The following is a 14,339-nucleotide window of genomic DNA, read 5'->3' on the forward strand; positions in this document are numbered from 1 at the left end:
TCTGTTATTGTATACCATGTGAGGAATAAATCGAATTTGGTTGCACTTAATACATGAGAAACATATACAAGTGATATATTTCCTAGTTCTTAATCATGCTTGGTTTGGATAAATGGGTTTTCCATGTGGCTTGAATTAATCTGATGAATCTGCAATGTGCTTACTTTTCAACAACATATTTTACTGATAGCATGCGAACCCTTACTTAACTTGATGACTAACTACCTTATATGTGTTGCAAGGAAACAATGGGAAGCACTGAGGTTTACAAGATGGTACTAACTATTATACCTTGCCTTTTTTATTCCTTTGCCCCATTTCCAATATAGAGAAGATATTTATGCACATCCTTGTTTTCAGGGTTCACTGATGATTACCTCATAAACCACCTCTGTGGTCAGGAGCGAGGAACGTTTTCATACAACACCCATGGTTCAATATTGAAGTGTTCCTGAAGAGGTCAAAGGATGGACGGTCAATCATCCACAGGTACTGGCCTAAAGTTGCAAAGATCTTCAACATAAATGAAGGCTCAATATTCACCTTCTGCTTAAGCAGTTTTCTAGATGAGATGCATCTCTCTATGTACCGTCTATGATGCTAATTTCGAAAGGTTCTAGATGTTGCATGTGAAACTTGCTGCTGGTGCAGTTGTGTAATGGGGTAGCTGAGTGCTGAAGCTATATCATGTTGTACTCTGATGTATTTCAATTATGAAATCCTGCTTCCTTATATGGAAATGGAATATATTATGTGCTTAATATGAATGTCAATTAGATTAGTAAATTGATTATTAATAATAGGGCAATTAGCCTGCTAATTGTCCAATTAGCTTCCTAATTGGGTTTTCCTATTGCAAACGGTTATTGAGAAAACACCGTGGGCGATGACCTCAGGCAACCCACACAGTTTCTAGGAATAAACCGTGTTGGATCAATGAACAACCACACACGACATTCTCTTGAAAACTGTTTGCGTTACGCCACCTTGCACAAACGTTTTCCTTGGAGTGACTATGTGGGATGTATATACGAACGGGAACATTTAGCGGTGACTGGCTGTGTGGGATGTACTTAGGACCGGAAATGATTTCGCCTGTATACTTGTATTTTTTAGCACTACTGAATGTATTTCTATATTTGAGTGCTCGCCGGTCACACACGTCCTCATTTTGCCAAGCGTGTGTGCCAGGAGAGCATACCCCCGACGGTTTCTGGGTCGTTTGGGAAGGACCCCCCTATCACCCACACTCACTAGGTGACGGTTCCGAACGTCGTAGCGAAAAGGGGTTAAAAACCGTTTGTATAGCACTGACGTGTACGAGTGAGTAGGAGAACCAAGCTACAATACGTAAACGGCACCTGCACACAAATAACAAATACTCGCAACCCGACGTATTAAAGGGGTTGTCAATCCCTTTCGGGTAATGGCGCCAGAAATTGGCAAACCGACGTGAGAGAGCTGTAATAATTGATAGATCGAACAGCAAATAAAAAAATGCAAGAAGGTATTTTTGTATTTTTGGTTTAATAGATCTGAAAATTAAAAGGCAAATAAAATAGATCGCAAATGCAAATAATATGAGAAAGAGACCCGAGGGCCGTAGGTTTCACTAGTGGCTTCTCTCAAGAAAAATAACAAACGGTGGGTAAACAAATTATTGTTGGGCAATTGATAGAACTTCAAATAATCATGACGATATCCAGGCAATGATCATTATATAGGCATCACGTACAAGATTAGTAGACCGACTCCTGCCTGCATCTACTACTATTACTCGACACATCGACCGGTATCCAGTATGCATCTAGTATATTAAGTTCATGGAGAAACGGAGTAATGCCATAAGAATGATGACATGATGTAGACAAGATCTATTTATATAGAAATAGACCCCATCTTGTTATCCTTAATGGCAACGATACATACGTGTCGGTTCCCCTTCTGTCACTAGGATCAAGCACCGGAAGATCGAACCCATCACAAAGCACCTCTTCCCATTGCAAGATAAATAGATCAAGTTGGCCAAACAAAACCCAAATATCAGAGAATAAATATGAGGCTATAAGCAATCATGCATATAAGAGATCAAAGAAGACTCAAATAACTTTCATGGATAAAAAGATAGATCTGATCATAAACTCAAAGTTCATCTGATCCCAACGAACACACCGCAAAAAGAGTTACATCATATGGAACAGACCATTGTATTGAGAATCAAACGAGAGAGAGGAAGCCATATAGCTACTAACTACGGACCCGAAGGTCTACAAAGAACTGCTCACGCATCATCGGAGAGGCACCAATGGAAGTGGTGAACCCCTCCGTGATGGTGTCTAGATTGGATCCGGTGGTTCTAGACTCTGCGGCGGCTGGAATTGATTTTCGTCGACTCTCATAGGGTTTTTGGATTATTGGGGTATTTATCGAGTAAAGAGGCAGGCCAGGGGCACCCGAGGTGGGAACAACCCACCGGGGCGCGCCTGGGCCTCCTGGAGCACCCTGGTGGGTTGTGCTCCCCTCGGAGCACCCCCGAGGTGCTTCTTCAGCCCATTGGTTGTCTTCTGGTCCAAAAAATCCATAAAAAGTTTCGCTGCGTTTGGACTCCGTTTGGTATTGATTTCCTGCGATGTAAGAAACATGCAAACAGCAACTGGCACTTGGCACTATGTCAATAGGTTAGTACCAAAAATGATATAAAATGACTATAAAATGATTATAAAACATCCGGGAATGATAATATAACATCATGGAACAATAAAAAGTTATAGATACATTGGAGACGTATCAGCATCCCCAAGCTTAATTACTGCTCATCCTCAAGTAGGTAAATGATAAAAACAATATTTTTGATGTGGAATGCTGCCTAACATGTTATCTCATATTCTTTTCTTTATAGCATGGACATTCCGACTTTTATATTGTAAAAAGCAATAGTCTATTTTTGACATGATAACTTAAATACTCAAGCATATCAACAAGCAACCAAGTCTTCCAAAATATCAACGCTAAAATAAGTTATCCCTAGCCCATCATGCTCAATCATTGATCCATTCATAAAACACACTTGCATATTAGGTACACCCAATGCTCAAGTACGATCATAGTGCCCCCTAGTTGGTGCTTTATAAGAGAAGATGGAGACTCAAATTCAAAAATAAATTGCATAAAGAAAAAGAAAGGCCCTTCGCGGAGGGAAGTAGGGATTTGTAGAGGTGTCGGGCTCAAAGCAAAAATTTAGAGATAAAAACATTTTGAGAGGCATAATTTTCCCACCAACAAAAATGACTTAGAGTTCCCAACACTTTCCATGCTAGATGTATCATAGGTGGTTCCCAAACATAAATTAAAGTTTATTCCTTTTTCCACCATACTTTCACTTTCCATGGCTAACCGTCTCCACGGGTGCCTTCCATACCAACACTTTCCAAGGAATTTATTATTTGACAACATAAAGTAAATTCATTTTTCATTTCGGGACTGGGCATCCCTAATACCTTTGCCATACTCTCGTGCAATGACAAGTGAATAAACACTCATCGTGAGAATAACACATCTAGCATGGAAAATATTAGCCACCCCTCACCGCCTCATGAGCGGTACGAGCACACAAAAGAGAAATTTATTTTGAATATTAGAGATGCCACATACAAATTTGCTTAGAACGACAAAAAAATACCGCATATAGGTAGGTATAGTGGACTCATGTGGCAAAACTGGTTTAAAGGATTTTGGATGCACAAGTAGTGATCATACTTAATGCAAAATGAAGGCTAGCAAAAGATTGAGAAGCGACCAACCAAGAAACGAATAACCTTATAAGCGAGTATTAAGCATAATTAACACCGAATAATGCACCACAAGTTGGATATAATTTCATTGCATAATTATTGACTTTCGTGCTTGCATAGGGAATCACAAACCTTAACACCAATATTCTTACTAAAGCATAATTACTCATCAACATGACTCACATATCACATCATCATATCTTAAAACTATTACTAAGAATCAAGCTTATTTTGTCCAATGATCTTCATGAAAGTTTTTATTATATCCTTCTTGGATATATATCACTTTGGAAGTAATTTTCATGTGTTGCTTTTGACAAGCTCAAAAAAAATATAAGTGAAGACTATGAGCATAAAATTTCTTTCTCTCGAATTAATTTAAGTGAAGCAAGAGAGAATTTCTTGAAATTTTTTACTAACTCTCAAATAAATCTAAGTGAATCAAGAGAACATTTATTCAAAAATACTAAAGCACACCGTGCTCAAAAAGATATAAGGGAAGCACTAGAGCAAATCCATAGCTCATAAAAATTTTAAGTGAAGCATAGAGAGCAATTTTAACAAGTCATGGCATAATTGTGGCTCTCTCAAATAGGTGTGTCCAGAAAGGAATCAAGACTTAAAACACAAAATAAAACAAGCAAATACTCATATCATACAAGACGCTCCAAGCAAAACACTTAGTATGTGACGAATAAAAATATAGCTTCGAGTAAAATACGAATGGTCGTTAGAAGAAAGAGGGGATGCCACTCGGGGCATCCCCAAGCTTAGTTGCTTGCTCTCTTTGGATAATAGCTTGGGATGCCGGGGCATTCCCAAGTTTAGGCTCTTCTTACTCCTTATTCCTTCATCCATCATAAGATAACCCAAAACTTGAAAACTTCAATCACGCAAAACTCAATAAAACCTTTGTGAGATCTGTTAGTATAAGAAAAATATCACTACTATAAGTAGTGTAGAAAAGAAATTCATATTTTATTCTTGCATTATATCTAGTGGATTCCAACTTTTCTATGGCAAAAACTCATCAAACAAAACCACATAGTCATCAAAACAAGCACACAACGCAAAGAAAATGGAATCTGTCAAAAATAGAACAGTGTGTAGCAATTTGGATATTTCAAATACTTCTGTAACTCCAAAAACTCTGGAAAATTAGGACGACCTGGGCAATTTGTATATTAATCTTCTGCAAAACGAATTGGTATATCATGCTCTGGTTAAAAATGATAATTGGTTTCATGAGCGCAAAAGTTTCTGTTATTCATCAAGATCAAACAACTATCACCCAAGAAGATCCTAAAGGATTTACTTGGAACAAACACTAACTAAAACACAAAAAACACAATCATAATAGTAGCATAGTTGTGCAAACACTCAAGAACAGAAAGAAAAAAGCAAAAATAAATTTTATTCATTGGGTTACCTCCCAACAAGTGTTATTGTTTTATGCCCCTAGCTAGGCATAAAATTTCAATGATGCTCGCATGAAAGATAGTAACTGATACAGGAAGAGAGCATCATGTAGCATGTGAAAACACATTTAAGTCTAACATACTTCCTATGCATAGGCATTTTATAAGGAAACAAATTATCAAAACAAGCAAAGACTAGCATATGCAAGGAAGAAGAATAAAACATAGACAATCTCAACATGAAGAGAGGTAATTTAGTAGCAAGAGAATTTCTACAACCATATTTCCCCCTCTCATAATAATTATATGCGAGATCATATTCAAATTCAACAATATAGCTATCACATAACATATTCTCTATATGATCCACATGCATGCAATGCTAACACTCTTCCAAAATAGTGGGATTGTTTTTACCTAAAGTTGACTCTCTTCCAAACCCACTTTTAATATTATCGCGCGCATATTCATCATGAGTTTTAAATAAATTTTTAAGATCATAAATATCATTATCACCCCAATCAAGATGATTGCAATAAGTAGCGAACATAGCAATATTAGCATCCCCAAGCTTGGGGTTTTGCATATTATTAGCAAAATTGACATTAATAGAATTTATAATAACATCATTGCAATCATGCTTTTCATTCAAGGAGCTATCATGAATCACTTCATAAATATCTTCATTCAACACTTCATCACAATTTTCAGATTCATAAATTTCAAGCAAAACTTCACAAAGATAATCTAATAATTGGTTCATCATAATTGGATCTTCTAAAAAGATTAGCACGTGGATGAGGATCCATATCAATAGATTTTTGGCAAGCAAAGATGCAAGCAAATAGAATGCACATGGTAATAGAAGCAAAGATAAAAAACAAGAGATCTGACGAGAAAAAGGCGAACAAAAAAGAGGGCGAATAAAACGACATTTTTTTGTGAAGTGGGGGAGAGGAAAACGAGAGGCAAATGGCAAATAATGTAAATTGCGAGGAGATGAGATTTGTGACTAGGAACCTAGTAGATGTTGAAGATCCTCCCCGGCAACGGCGCAAGAAATTCCTTTTTATGCGGCTTGAAGCTACGTCACTATTTCCCCAAAGAGGAAGGGAAAATGCAGCATAACAACGGTAGGTATTTCCCTTGGTGATGAGACCAAGGTTATCGAACCAGTAGGAGAACCAAGCAACAATACGTAAATGGCACCTGCACACAAATAACAAATACTCGCAACCGGGCGTATTAAAGGGGTTGTCAATCCCTTTTGGGCAACGGCGCCAAAAATTGGCAAACGAACATGAGAGAGTTGTAATAATTGATAGATCGGACGCCAAATAAAATAAATAAGAATAAATTGCAGCAAGGTATTTTCATATTTTTGGTTTAATAGATCTGAAAATTAAAGGCAAATAAAATAGATCGTAAATGCAAATAATATGAGAAAGAGACCCCGGGGCTGTAGATTTCACTAGTGGCTTCTCTCGAAAAAAATAGTAAACGATGGGTAAACGAATTACTGCTGGGCAATTGATAGAACTTAAAATAATCATGACGATATCCATGCAATGATCATTATATATGCATCACATCCAATATTAGTAGACCGTCTCCTGCCTGCATCTACTACTATTACTCCACACATTGACCGCTATCCAGCATGCATCTAGTGTACTAAGTTCATGGAAAAACGGAGTAATGCAATAAGAATGATGACATGATGTAGACAAGATCTATTTATGTAGAAATAGACCCCATCTTGTTATCCTTAATGACAACGATACATACGTGTCAGCTCCCCTTCTGTCACTGGGATCAAGCACCGTAAGATCGAACCCACTACAAAGCACCTCTTCCCATAGCAAGATAAATAGATCAAGTTGGTCAAACAAAACCCAAATATCAGAGAAGAAATACGAGGCTATAAGCAATCATGCATATAAGAGATCAAAGAAGACTCAAATAACTTTCATGGATAAAAAGATAGATCTGATCATAAACTCAAAGTTTATCTGATCCCAACAAACACACCGCAAAAAGAGTTACATCATATAAATCTCCAAGAGACCATTGTATTGAGAATCAAACGAGAGGGACGAAGCCATCTAGATACTAACTACAGACCCGAAGGTCTACAAAGAACTGCTCACGCATCATCGGAGAGGCACCAATGGAAGTGGTGAACCCCTCTATGATGGTGTCTAGATTGGATCTGGTGGTTCTGGATTCTGCGACGGCTGGAATTTATTTTCGTCGACTCCCATAGGGTTTCTGGAATATTGGGGTATTTATAGAGTAAAGAGGAGGTTCAGGGGGCACCTGAGGTGGGCACAACTCACTGAGGCGCGCATGGACCTCCTGGCGCGCCCTGGTGGGTTGTGCTCCCCTTGGAGCACCCCCAGGTGCTTCTTCGGCCCATTGGTTGTCTTCTGGTCCAAAAACATCCACAAAAAGTTTCGCTGTGTTTGGACTCCGTTTGGTATTGATTTCCTGCGATGTAAAAAACATGCAAAAACGGGAACTGGCACTTGGCACTATGTCAATAGTTTAGTACCAAAAAATGATATAAAATGATTATAAAACATCCAAGAATGATAATATAACAACATGGAACAATCAAAAATTATAGATACGTCGGAGACGTGTCAGCCACCTCGTGTACCCTCCGGACTCCGTTTTATCCTAGAATACTTGTTTTGCATGGTAAAAATTCATTATATAATCTCCTGAAGGTTTTGACCACTGTATCACGGCAATATCCTCTATTCTTGTTTCGAGCTATTTTTCTGACAGATCTAGATCGCCATGACGTCTCCAAGCGCTCCCAAGGACAAGTTCTATGAGAAGGTCATCAGCCCATACCTTTCGGAGGTGCTGCAACACCCTCAAATCATTGAGTTGCTTGAGGGGATGCTGCACATCCGGGATGTTCAAGGGCCAAGGGGGACTGAAAGCGTGGAGGCCAGGCTCGAAGCAATGGACCAGCAAGTCTTCAAGTGCGAAGGGATGGTGGAATGCGAACTCAACGCCAATCACTCCATGATCATGTAATTCACTCGTGACCACAAGTGGACACCAAGGACATTAGAGAGGCCATATTCAAGCTTCATGAGAAAAACGAGCATCTCCAAGCCCAGATCTATGACCTGCAAAACTAAAACTATGAGTATGAATACAGATTTAAGAGGATGAGTTTGGCTGCAGATTTGAGGATCCCGGAGACCCGTTCATCCTTTTATGATGGTGAGCCTATGCCTTGGAAGACGGAGGACAAGCCCTCCACATCATCAACCTCATCACCACCCCCTCCGAAGAAGGAGACTTGAGTACATGGGAATGGGCACTCCCCTTGGCTTGTGCCAAGCTTGGGGGAGGTGCCCTGGTATCGTATCACCATCACATATTTATCTTTATCGTTTTTCTTAGTTCGACCCTTTTAGTTTTATCATTATCTAGTAGAATAAAAGTTTTAGTATGATCTAGTCTTTGACTTTTGCTTTGTGTTCCCTCTATGTAATCGAGTCCGAGAGTTGTATAGTAAAGATTAGTTTTGTGTTGAGGGCTTTGGTTTCTTGCCTTGATCTTGGAAAAGAAAAGAATAAAAGAAGGAAAAAATATATAATGATCTTATGGAGAGTGATGATTTCACATATAGGAAGTATGTCGCATGAAATTTGTTGAGGGTTGACAAACATAGTTTTGGTCATTATTGCAATTAATAGGAAGTAATAAAGAAAGAGAGGTCTCACATATAAATATACTATCATGGACATATTTTGTGATTGTGAGCACTCATTAAAATAATATATGCTAAAAGGTTGATGTTGGACAAGGAAGACAGCATAATGGGTTATGTTTTCTTATATCCCAATAGAAGTTATATTGTCATGGATCCTCCAACAGGTTGAGCTTGTTTCTCATCCTATGCTAGCCAAATCTTCTGCACCAAGTAGAGATGCTACTTGTGCAACCAAAATCCATCAAACCAGTTTTGCCATGAGAGTCCACTATATCTACCTATGGATTGAGTAAGATCCTTCAAGTAAGTTGTCATCGGTGCAAGAAATAAAATTTTCTCTCTAAATATGTATGATCTTTTAGTGTGAGGAAAATAAGCTTTATATGAACTTGTGATATGGAAGAAATAAAAGCGACGGACTACATAATAAAGTTCTTTATCACAAGCGACAATATAAAGTGACGTTCTTTTGCATTAAGATTTTGTGCATCCAACCATAAAAGCGCATGACAACCTCTGCTTCCCTCCGCGAAGGGCCTATCTTTTATTTTACTTTCTACCTTTATACAAGAGTTATGGTGATTTTCACCCTTCCTTTTATATTTTCTCTATTTGGCAAGCACTCTGTGTTGGGGAAGATCCAGACATATATATCCACTCGGATGTAAGTGCTCATAAATTATTACTGTTGACGTTACCCTTAAGGTAAATGGTTGGGAGGAGAAACTATAAGCCTCTATCTTCCTATGTGTTTGATTGAAACTTTGATCTCATAAATATCACGTGGGTGTTAGCAATTATGAAAGATTAAATGATGGTTGAGTATGCGAACTTGCTAAATAAAAGCTCTTATATTGTCTCGTTCCGATGTTATGATAAATTGCAATAGTTCCAATGACCAAGATAATAGTTTGTTGGTTTTCAATAAAGTTTTTGATTCATACTTTACCTTGTGAATGAATCGTCACTTTAGCATAAGGAGTTATATGACAATATGTTGTTGTTATAAAGATGATCATGATGCCCTCATGCCCGTATTTTATTTTATCGACACCTTTGTCTCTAAACATGTGGACATGATTATCGATTTTGGCTTTCGCTTGAGGACAAGCGAGGTCTAAGCTTGGGGGAGTTGATACGTCCATTTGCATCATGCTTTTATGTTGATATTTATTGCATTATGGGTTGTTATTTCACATTATGGTACAATACTTATGCCTTTTCCCTCTTATTTTACAAGGTTTACACAAAGAGGGAGAATGCCGGCAGCTGGAATTCTAGACCGGAAAGGAGCAAATCTGAGATACCTATTCTGCACAACTCCAAAAGTCTTGAAATTTTAAGTAGAATTATTTTGGAATATATAAAAAATATTGGGCGAAGAAAATACATAAGGGGACCCACCAGGTGGCCATAAGCCTGGGGGGCGTGCCCTACCCCCAAGGCACGCTCCCAGGGCTTGTGGCCCCCCTGGCCATCGTCTGGTGCCCATCTTCTACTATATGGAGGATTTTGAACCAGAAAAAATTATGAGAGAGCTTTTGGGACGAAGCGCCGCGGTCTCAAGGTGAAACATGGGCAGAAGCAATCTAGGGCTCTGGCGGAGCAGTTTTGTCGGGTTAACTTCCCTCCGGGAGGGGGAAATCGAAGCCATCGTCATCACCAAACGATCCTCTCATCGAGGGAGGGTCAATCTTCATCAACATCTTCATCAGCACCATCTCCTCTCAAACCCTAGTTCATGTCTTGTATTCGAAAGAATTCCACATAACCCCCTGAAGTTTCACAAACCGATCAGTTTACCCCCTAAGGTCTAAAACCAGGTATTTCCCAAGCTTTCCCAAACCATGTGAATTACCCCCTAACCCTGATTTGAGTGGTTTTGAAGGTGGTTTTGGCCCTCATCTAAGCACGAGCCATCATCATACAACTTGGGCGCAATGCGTTGATGCCTAACATTAATTATCAGTAGCTCGCCGAGTCACATTCTTCTAGCTTCGTGAACTTCCTAGTCTCCAGGTCACCATGCAGCCTTCATGAAGCAAGCACCATCTTCCACCCCCGCCAGACTTGAAGGCATTCCTTCGATCAGGTGAAGATTGCATCATAGATGCTACTTCTCTGGCCTAGCGCATGCTGCCAGGGCTCGCGGGATCGGTCTAGCCGTCTGCACCGTTGGGCTCTTGCTGCGCGGATGGGGCTGCCGCACCGGCGTGCAGAGCAACCATCCAACAAACGCAAGTTCTAGATTTGGCGACCCCTCGCTGTACGCGCGGATCGAGTGCGGCAAGGCTTCATACTCAAGCTCTCTGTGGCAAACAGATAGAGTGGTCGAGTTCATCGACAAGTAAGGCATTGGCACCGGAAGTGGCAAGGAGCCAGAGCGTCGCTCACGAGACGCACCTTATTTCTAGAACGCTCTTTCAGATACAATATGCACGTGCAGACCTACTGGATTGATTCGAGGACAAGCACTCACGTACACGCAAGAAGTATGTACCACTATGTCTGAGGCAGGTAGGACTAACATAATCTTGATTAGCTCTAGCAGTGGACATAGTTATCTGCCGGCGGAAGCCACAGGCTACCCATGGCGCGAGCTTGATGAGTTCTTGTCAAATGAGGAAGAAGCAGACACGACCGACGAGAGCGCTACTGAGGCGACTACGGCGCACGAGGGATGCGATGGCAAACCGAGTTTGCATCAAGCAAGAACACAGCCCTCGTGCCAGGGTGGAGATGGTGTGCCACGTCACCAAAACCGCTTGCAAAACCACTCCAATCAGTGTCAGGCGATGATTCGCATGGTTTAGGAAAGCTGAGGGGGTTAAATACCCGGTTTTAGATCTCAGGGGGTAAATTAGCCTGCTCGTGAAATGCCAGGGGGTCATGTGGACTTCTTTCCTTGTATTCTTGTCCCAAAACCTCAGATTGGTACCTATGGGTTGCTAGTTGTGTTGATTACTCCTTGTAGTTGATGCTAGTTGGTTTATTTGGTGGAAGATCATATGTTCAGATCCTTAATGATATTCAATACCCCTCTGATCTTGAACATGAACATGCTTTTTTAGTAGCTACGTTTGTTCCTGGGGACATGGGAGAAGTCTTGTTATAAGTAAACGTGTGAATTTGGTATTCGTTCGATATTTTGATGAAATGTATGTTGTCTTTCCTCTAGTGGTGTTATGTGAACGTCGACTACATGACACTTCACCATGATTTGGGCCTAGGGGGAGGCATTGGGAAGTAATAAGTAGATGATGTGTTGCTAGAGTGACAGAAGCTTAAACCCTAGTTTATGCATTGCTTCGTAAGGGGCTAATTTGGATCCACATGTTTCATCCTATAGTTAGATTTATCTTAATTATTCTTTCGTAGTTGTAGATGCTTGTTAGAGGGGTTAATCATAAGGGGAGGCTTGTCCAAGTAAGGACATCACCCAAGCACCGGTCCGCCTACATATCAAATTATGAAAATACCGAACGTGAATCATATGAGCATGATGAAAACTAACTTGACAGTAATTCCATTTGTCCTCCAGAGTGCTTTGTTTTATATAAGATTTTGTCCAGGCCTATCCTTTGCTACAAAAAGTATTGGGCCACCTTGCTTCACTTTGGCTACACTTATTACTTGTTACCGTTACGAATTATCTTATCACAAAACTATCAATTACCGATAATTTCAGTGCGTGCAGAAAATACCTGATGTATGCTAGAACTACGTCGGTATTTCCCCAAAGAGGAAGGGATGATGCAGCACAACAATGGTAGGTATTTCCCTCAGTAATGAGACCAAGGTTATCGAACCAATAGGAGAACCACGCAACACTACATGAACGGCACCTGCACACAAATAAGAAATACTCGCAACCCGACGTATTAAAGGGGTTGTCAATCCCTTACGGGTAACTGCACCAGAAATTGGCAAGAGGACGTGAGAAAGTTGTAATAATTTGATAGATAGATCACCAAATAAAATAAAGTGCAGCAAGGTATTTTTGTATTTTTAGTTTAATAGATCTGAAAATTAAAGGCAAATAAAATAGATCGCAAATGCAAATAATATGAGAAAGAGACCCGGGGGGCGTAGGTTTCACTAGTGGCTTCTCTCAAGACAAATAGCAAACAGTGGGTAAACAAATTACTGTTGGGCAATTGATAGAACTTAAAATAATCATGACAATATCCAGGCAATGATCATTATATATGCATCACATCCAATATTAGTAGACCGTCTCCTGCCTGCATCTACTACTATTACTCCACACATCGACGGCTATCCAGCATGGATCTAGTGTATTAAGTTCATGGAAAATCGAGTAATGCAATAAGAACGATGACATGATATAGACAAGATCTATTTATGTAGAAATAGACCCCATCTTGTTATCCTTAATGGCAACGATACATACGTGCCGGTTCCCCTTCTGTCACTGGGATCAAGCACCATAAGATCGAACCCATCACAAAGCACCTCTTCCCATTGCAAGATAAATAGATCAAGTTGGCTAAACAAAACCCTAATATCAGAGAAGAAATACGAGACTATAAGCAATCATGCATATAAGAGATCAAAGAAGACTCAAATAACTTTCATGGATAAAAAGAAAGATTTGATCATAAACTCAAAGTTCATCGGATCCCAACAAACACACAGCAAAAGAGTTACGTCATATGAATCTCCAAGAGACCATTGTATTGAGAATCAAAAGAGAGAGAGGAAGCCATCGAGCTACTAACTACGGACCTGTAGGTCTACAAAAGACTACTCACGCATCATCAGAGAGGCCCCGATGGACATGATGAACCCCTCTGTGATGGTGTCTAGACTGGACCTGGTGGTTCTGGAACTTGAGGTGGCTGGAATTGATTTCCTTCGACTCCCCTAGGGTTTCTGGAATATTGGGGTATTTATAGAGCAAAGAGGCGGTTCGGGAGGCCACCGAGGTGGGCACAACCCACCAGGGCGCACCTGGGCCTCCAGGCACGCCTTGGTGTCTTGTGCTCACCTCGGGCTCCCTCTTCGGTACTTCTTTGGCCCATTGGATGTCTTCTAGTCCAAAAAAATACACAAAAAGTTTCGCTGCTTTTGGACTCGGTTTGGTATTAATTTCCTGCCATGTAAAAAACATGCAAAAAAGAGCAACTGGGACTTGGCACTATGTCAATAAGTTAGTACCAAAAATGATATAAAATGATTATAAAACATCGGAGAATGATAATATAACAGCATGGAACAATTAAAAAAATATAGGTACGTTGGAGATGTATATCAGCATCCCCAAGCTTAATTCCTGCTTATCCTCGAGTAGGTAAATGATAAAAACAGAATTTTTGATGTGGAATGTTGTCTAACATGTCATCACATATTCTTTTCTTTATAGCATGG

This window comes from Triticum dicoccoides, chromosome 3A (genome assembly GCF_002162155.2).
Source record: "Triticum dicoccoides isolate Atlit2015 ecotype Zavitan chromosome 3A, WEW_v2.0, whole genome shotgun sequence".
Taxonomy (NCBI): Eukaryota; Viridiplantae; Streptophyta; class Magnoliopsida; order Poales; family Poaceae; genus Triticum; species Triticum dicoccoides.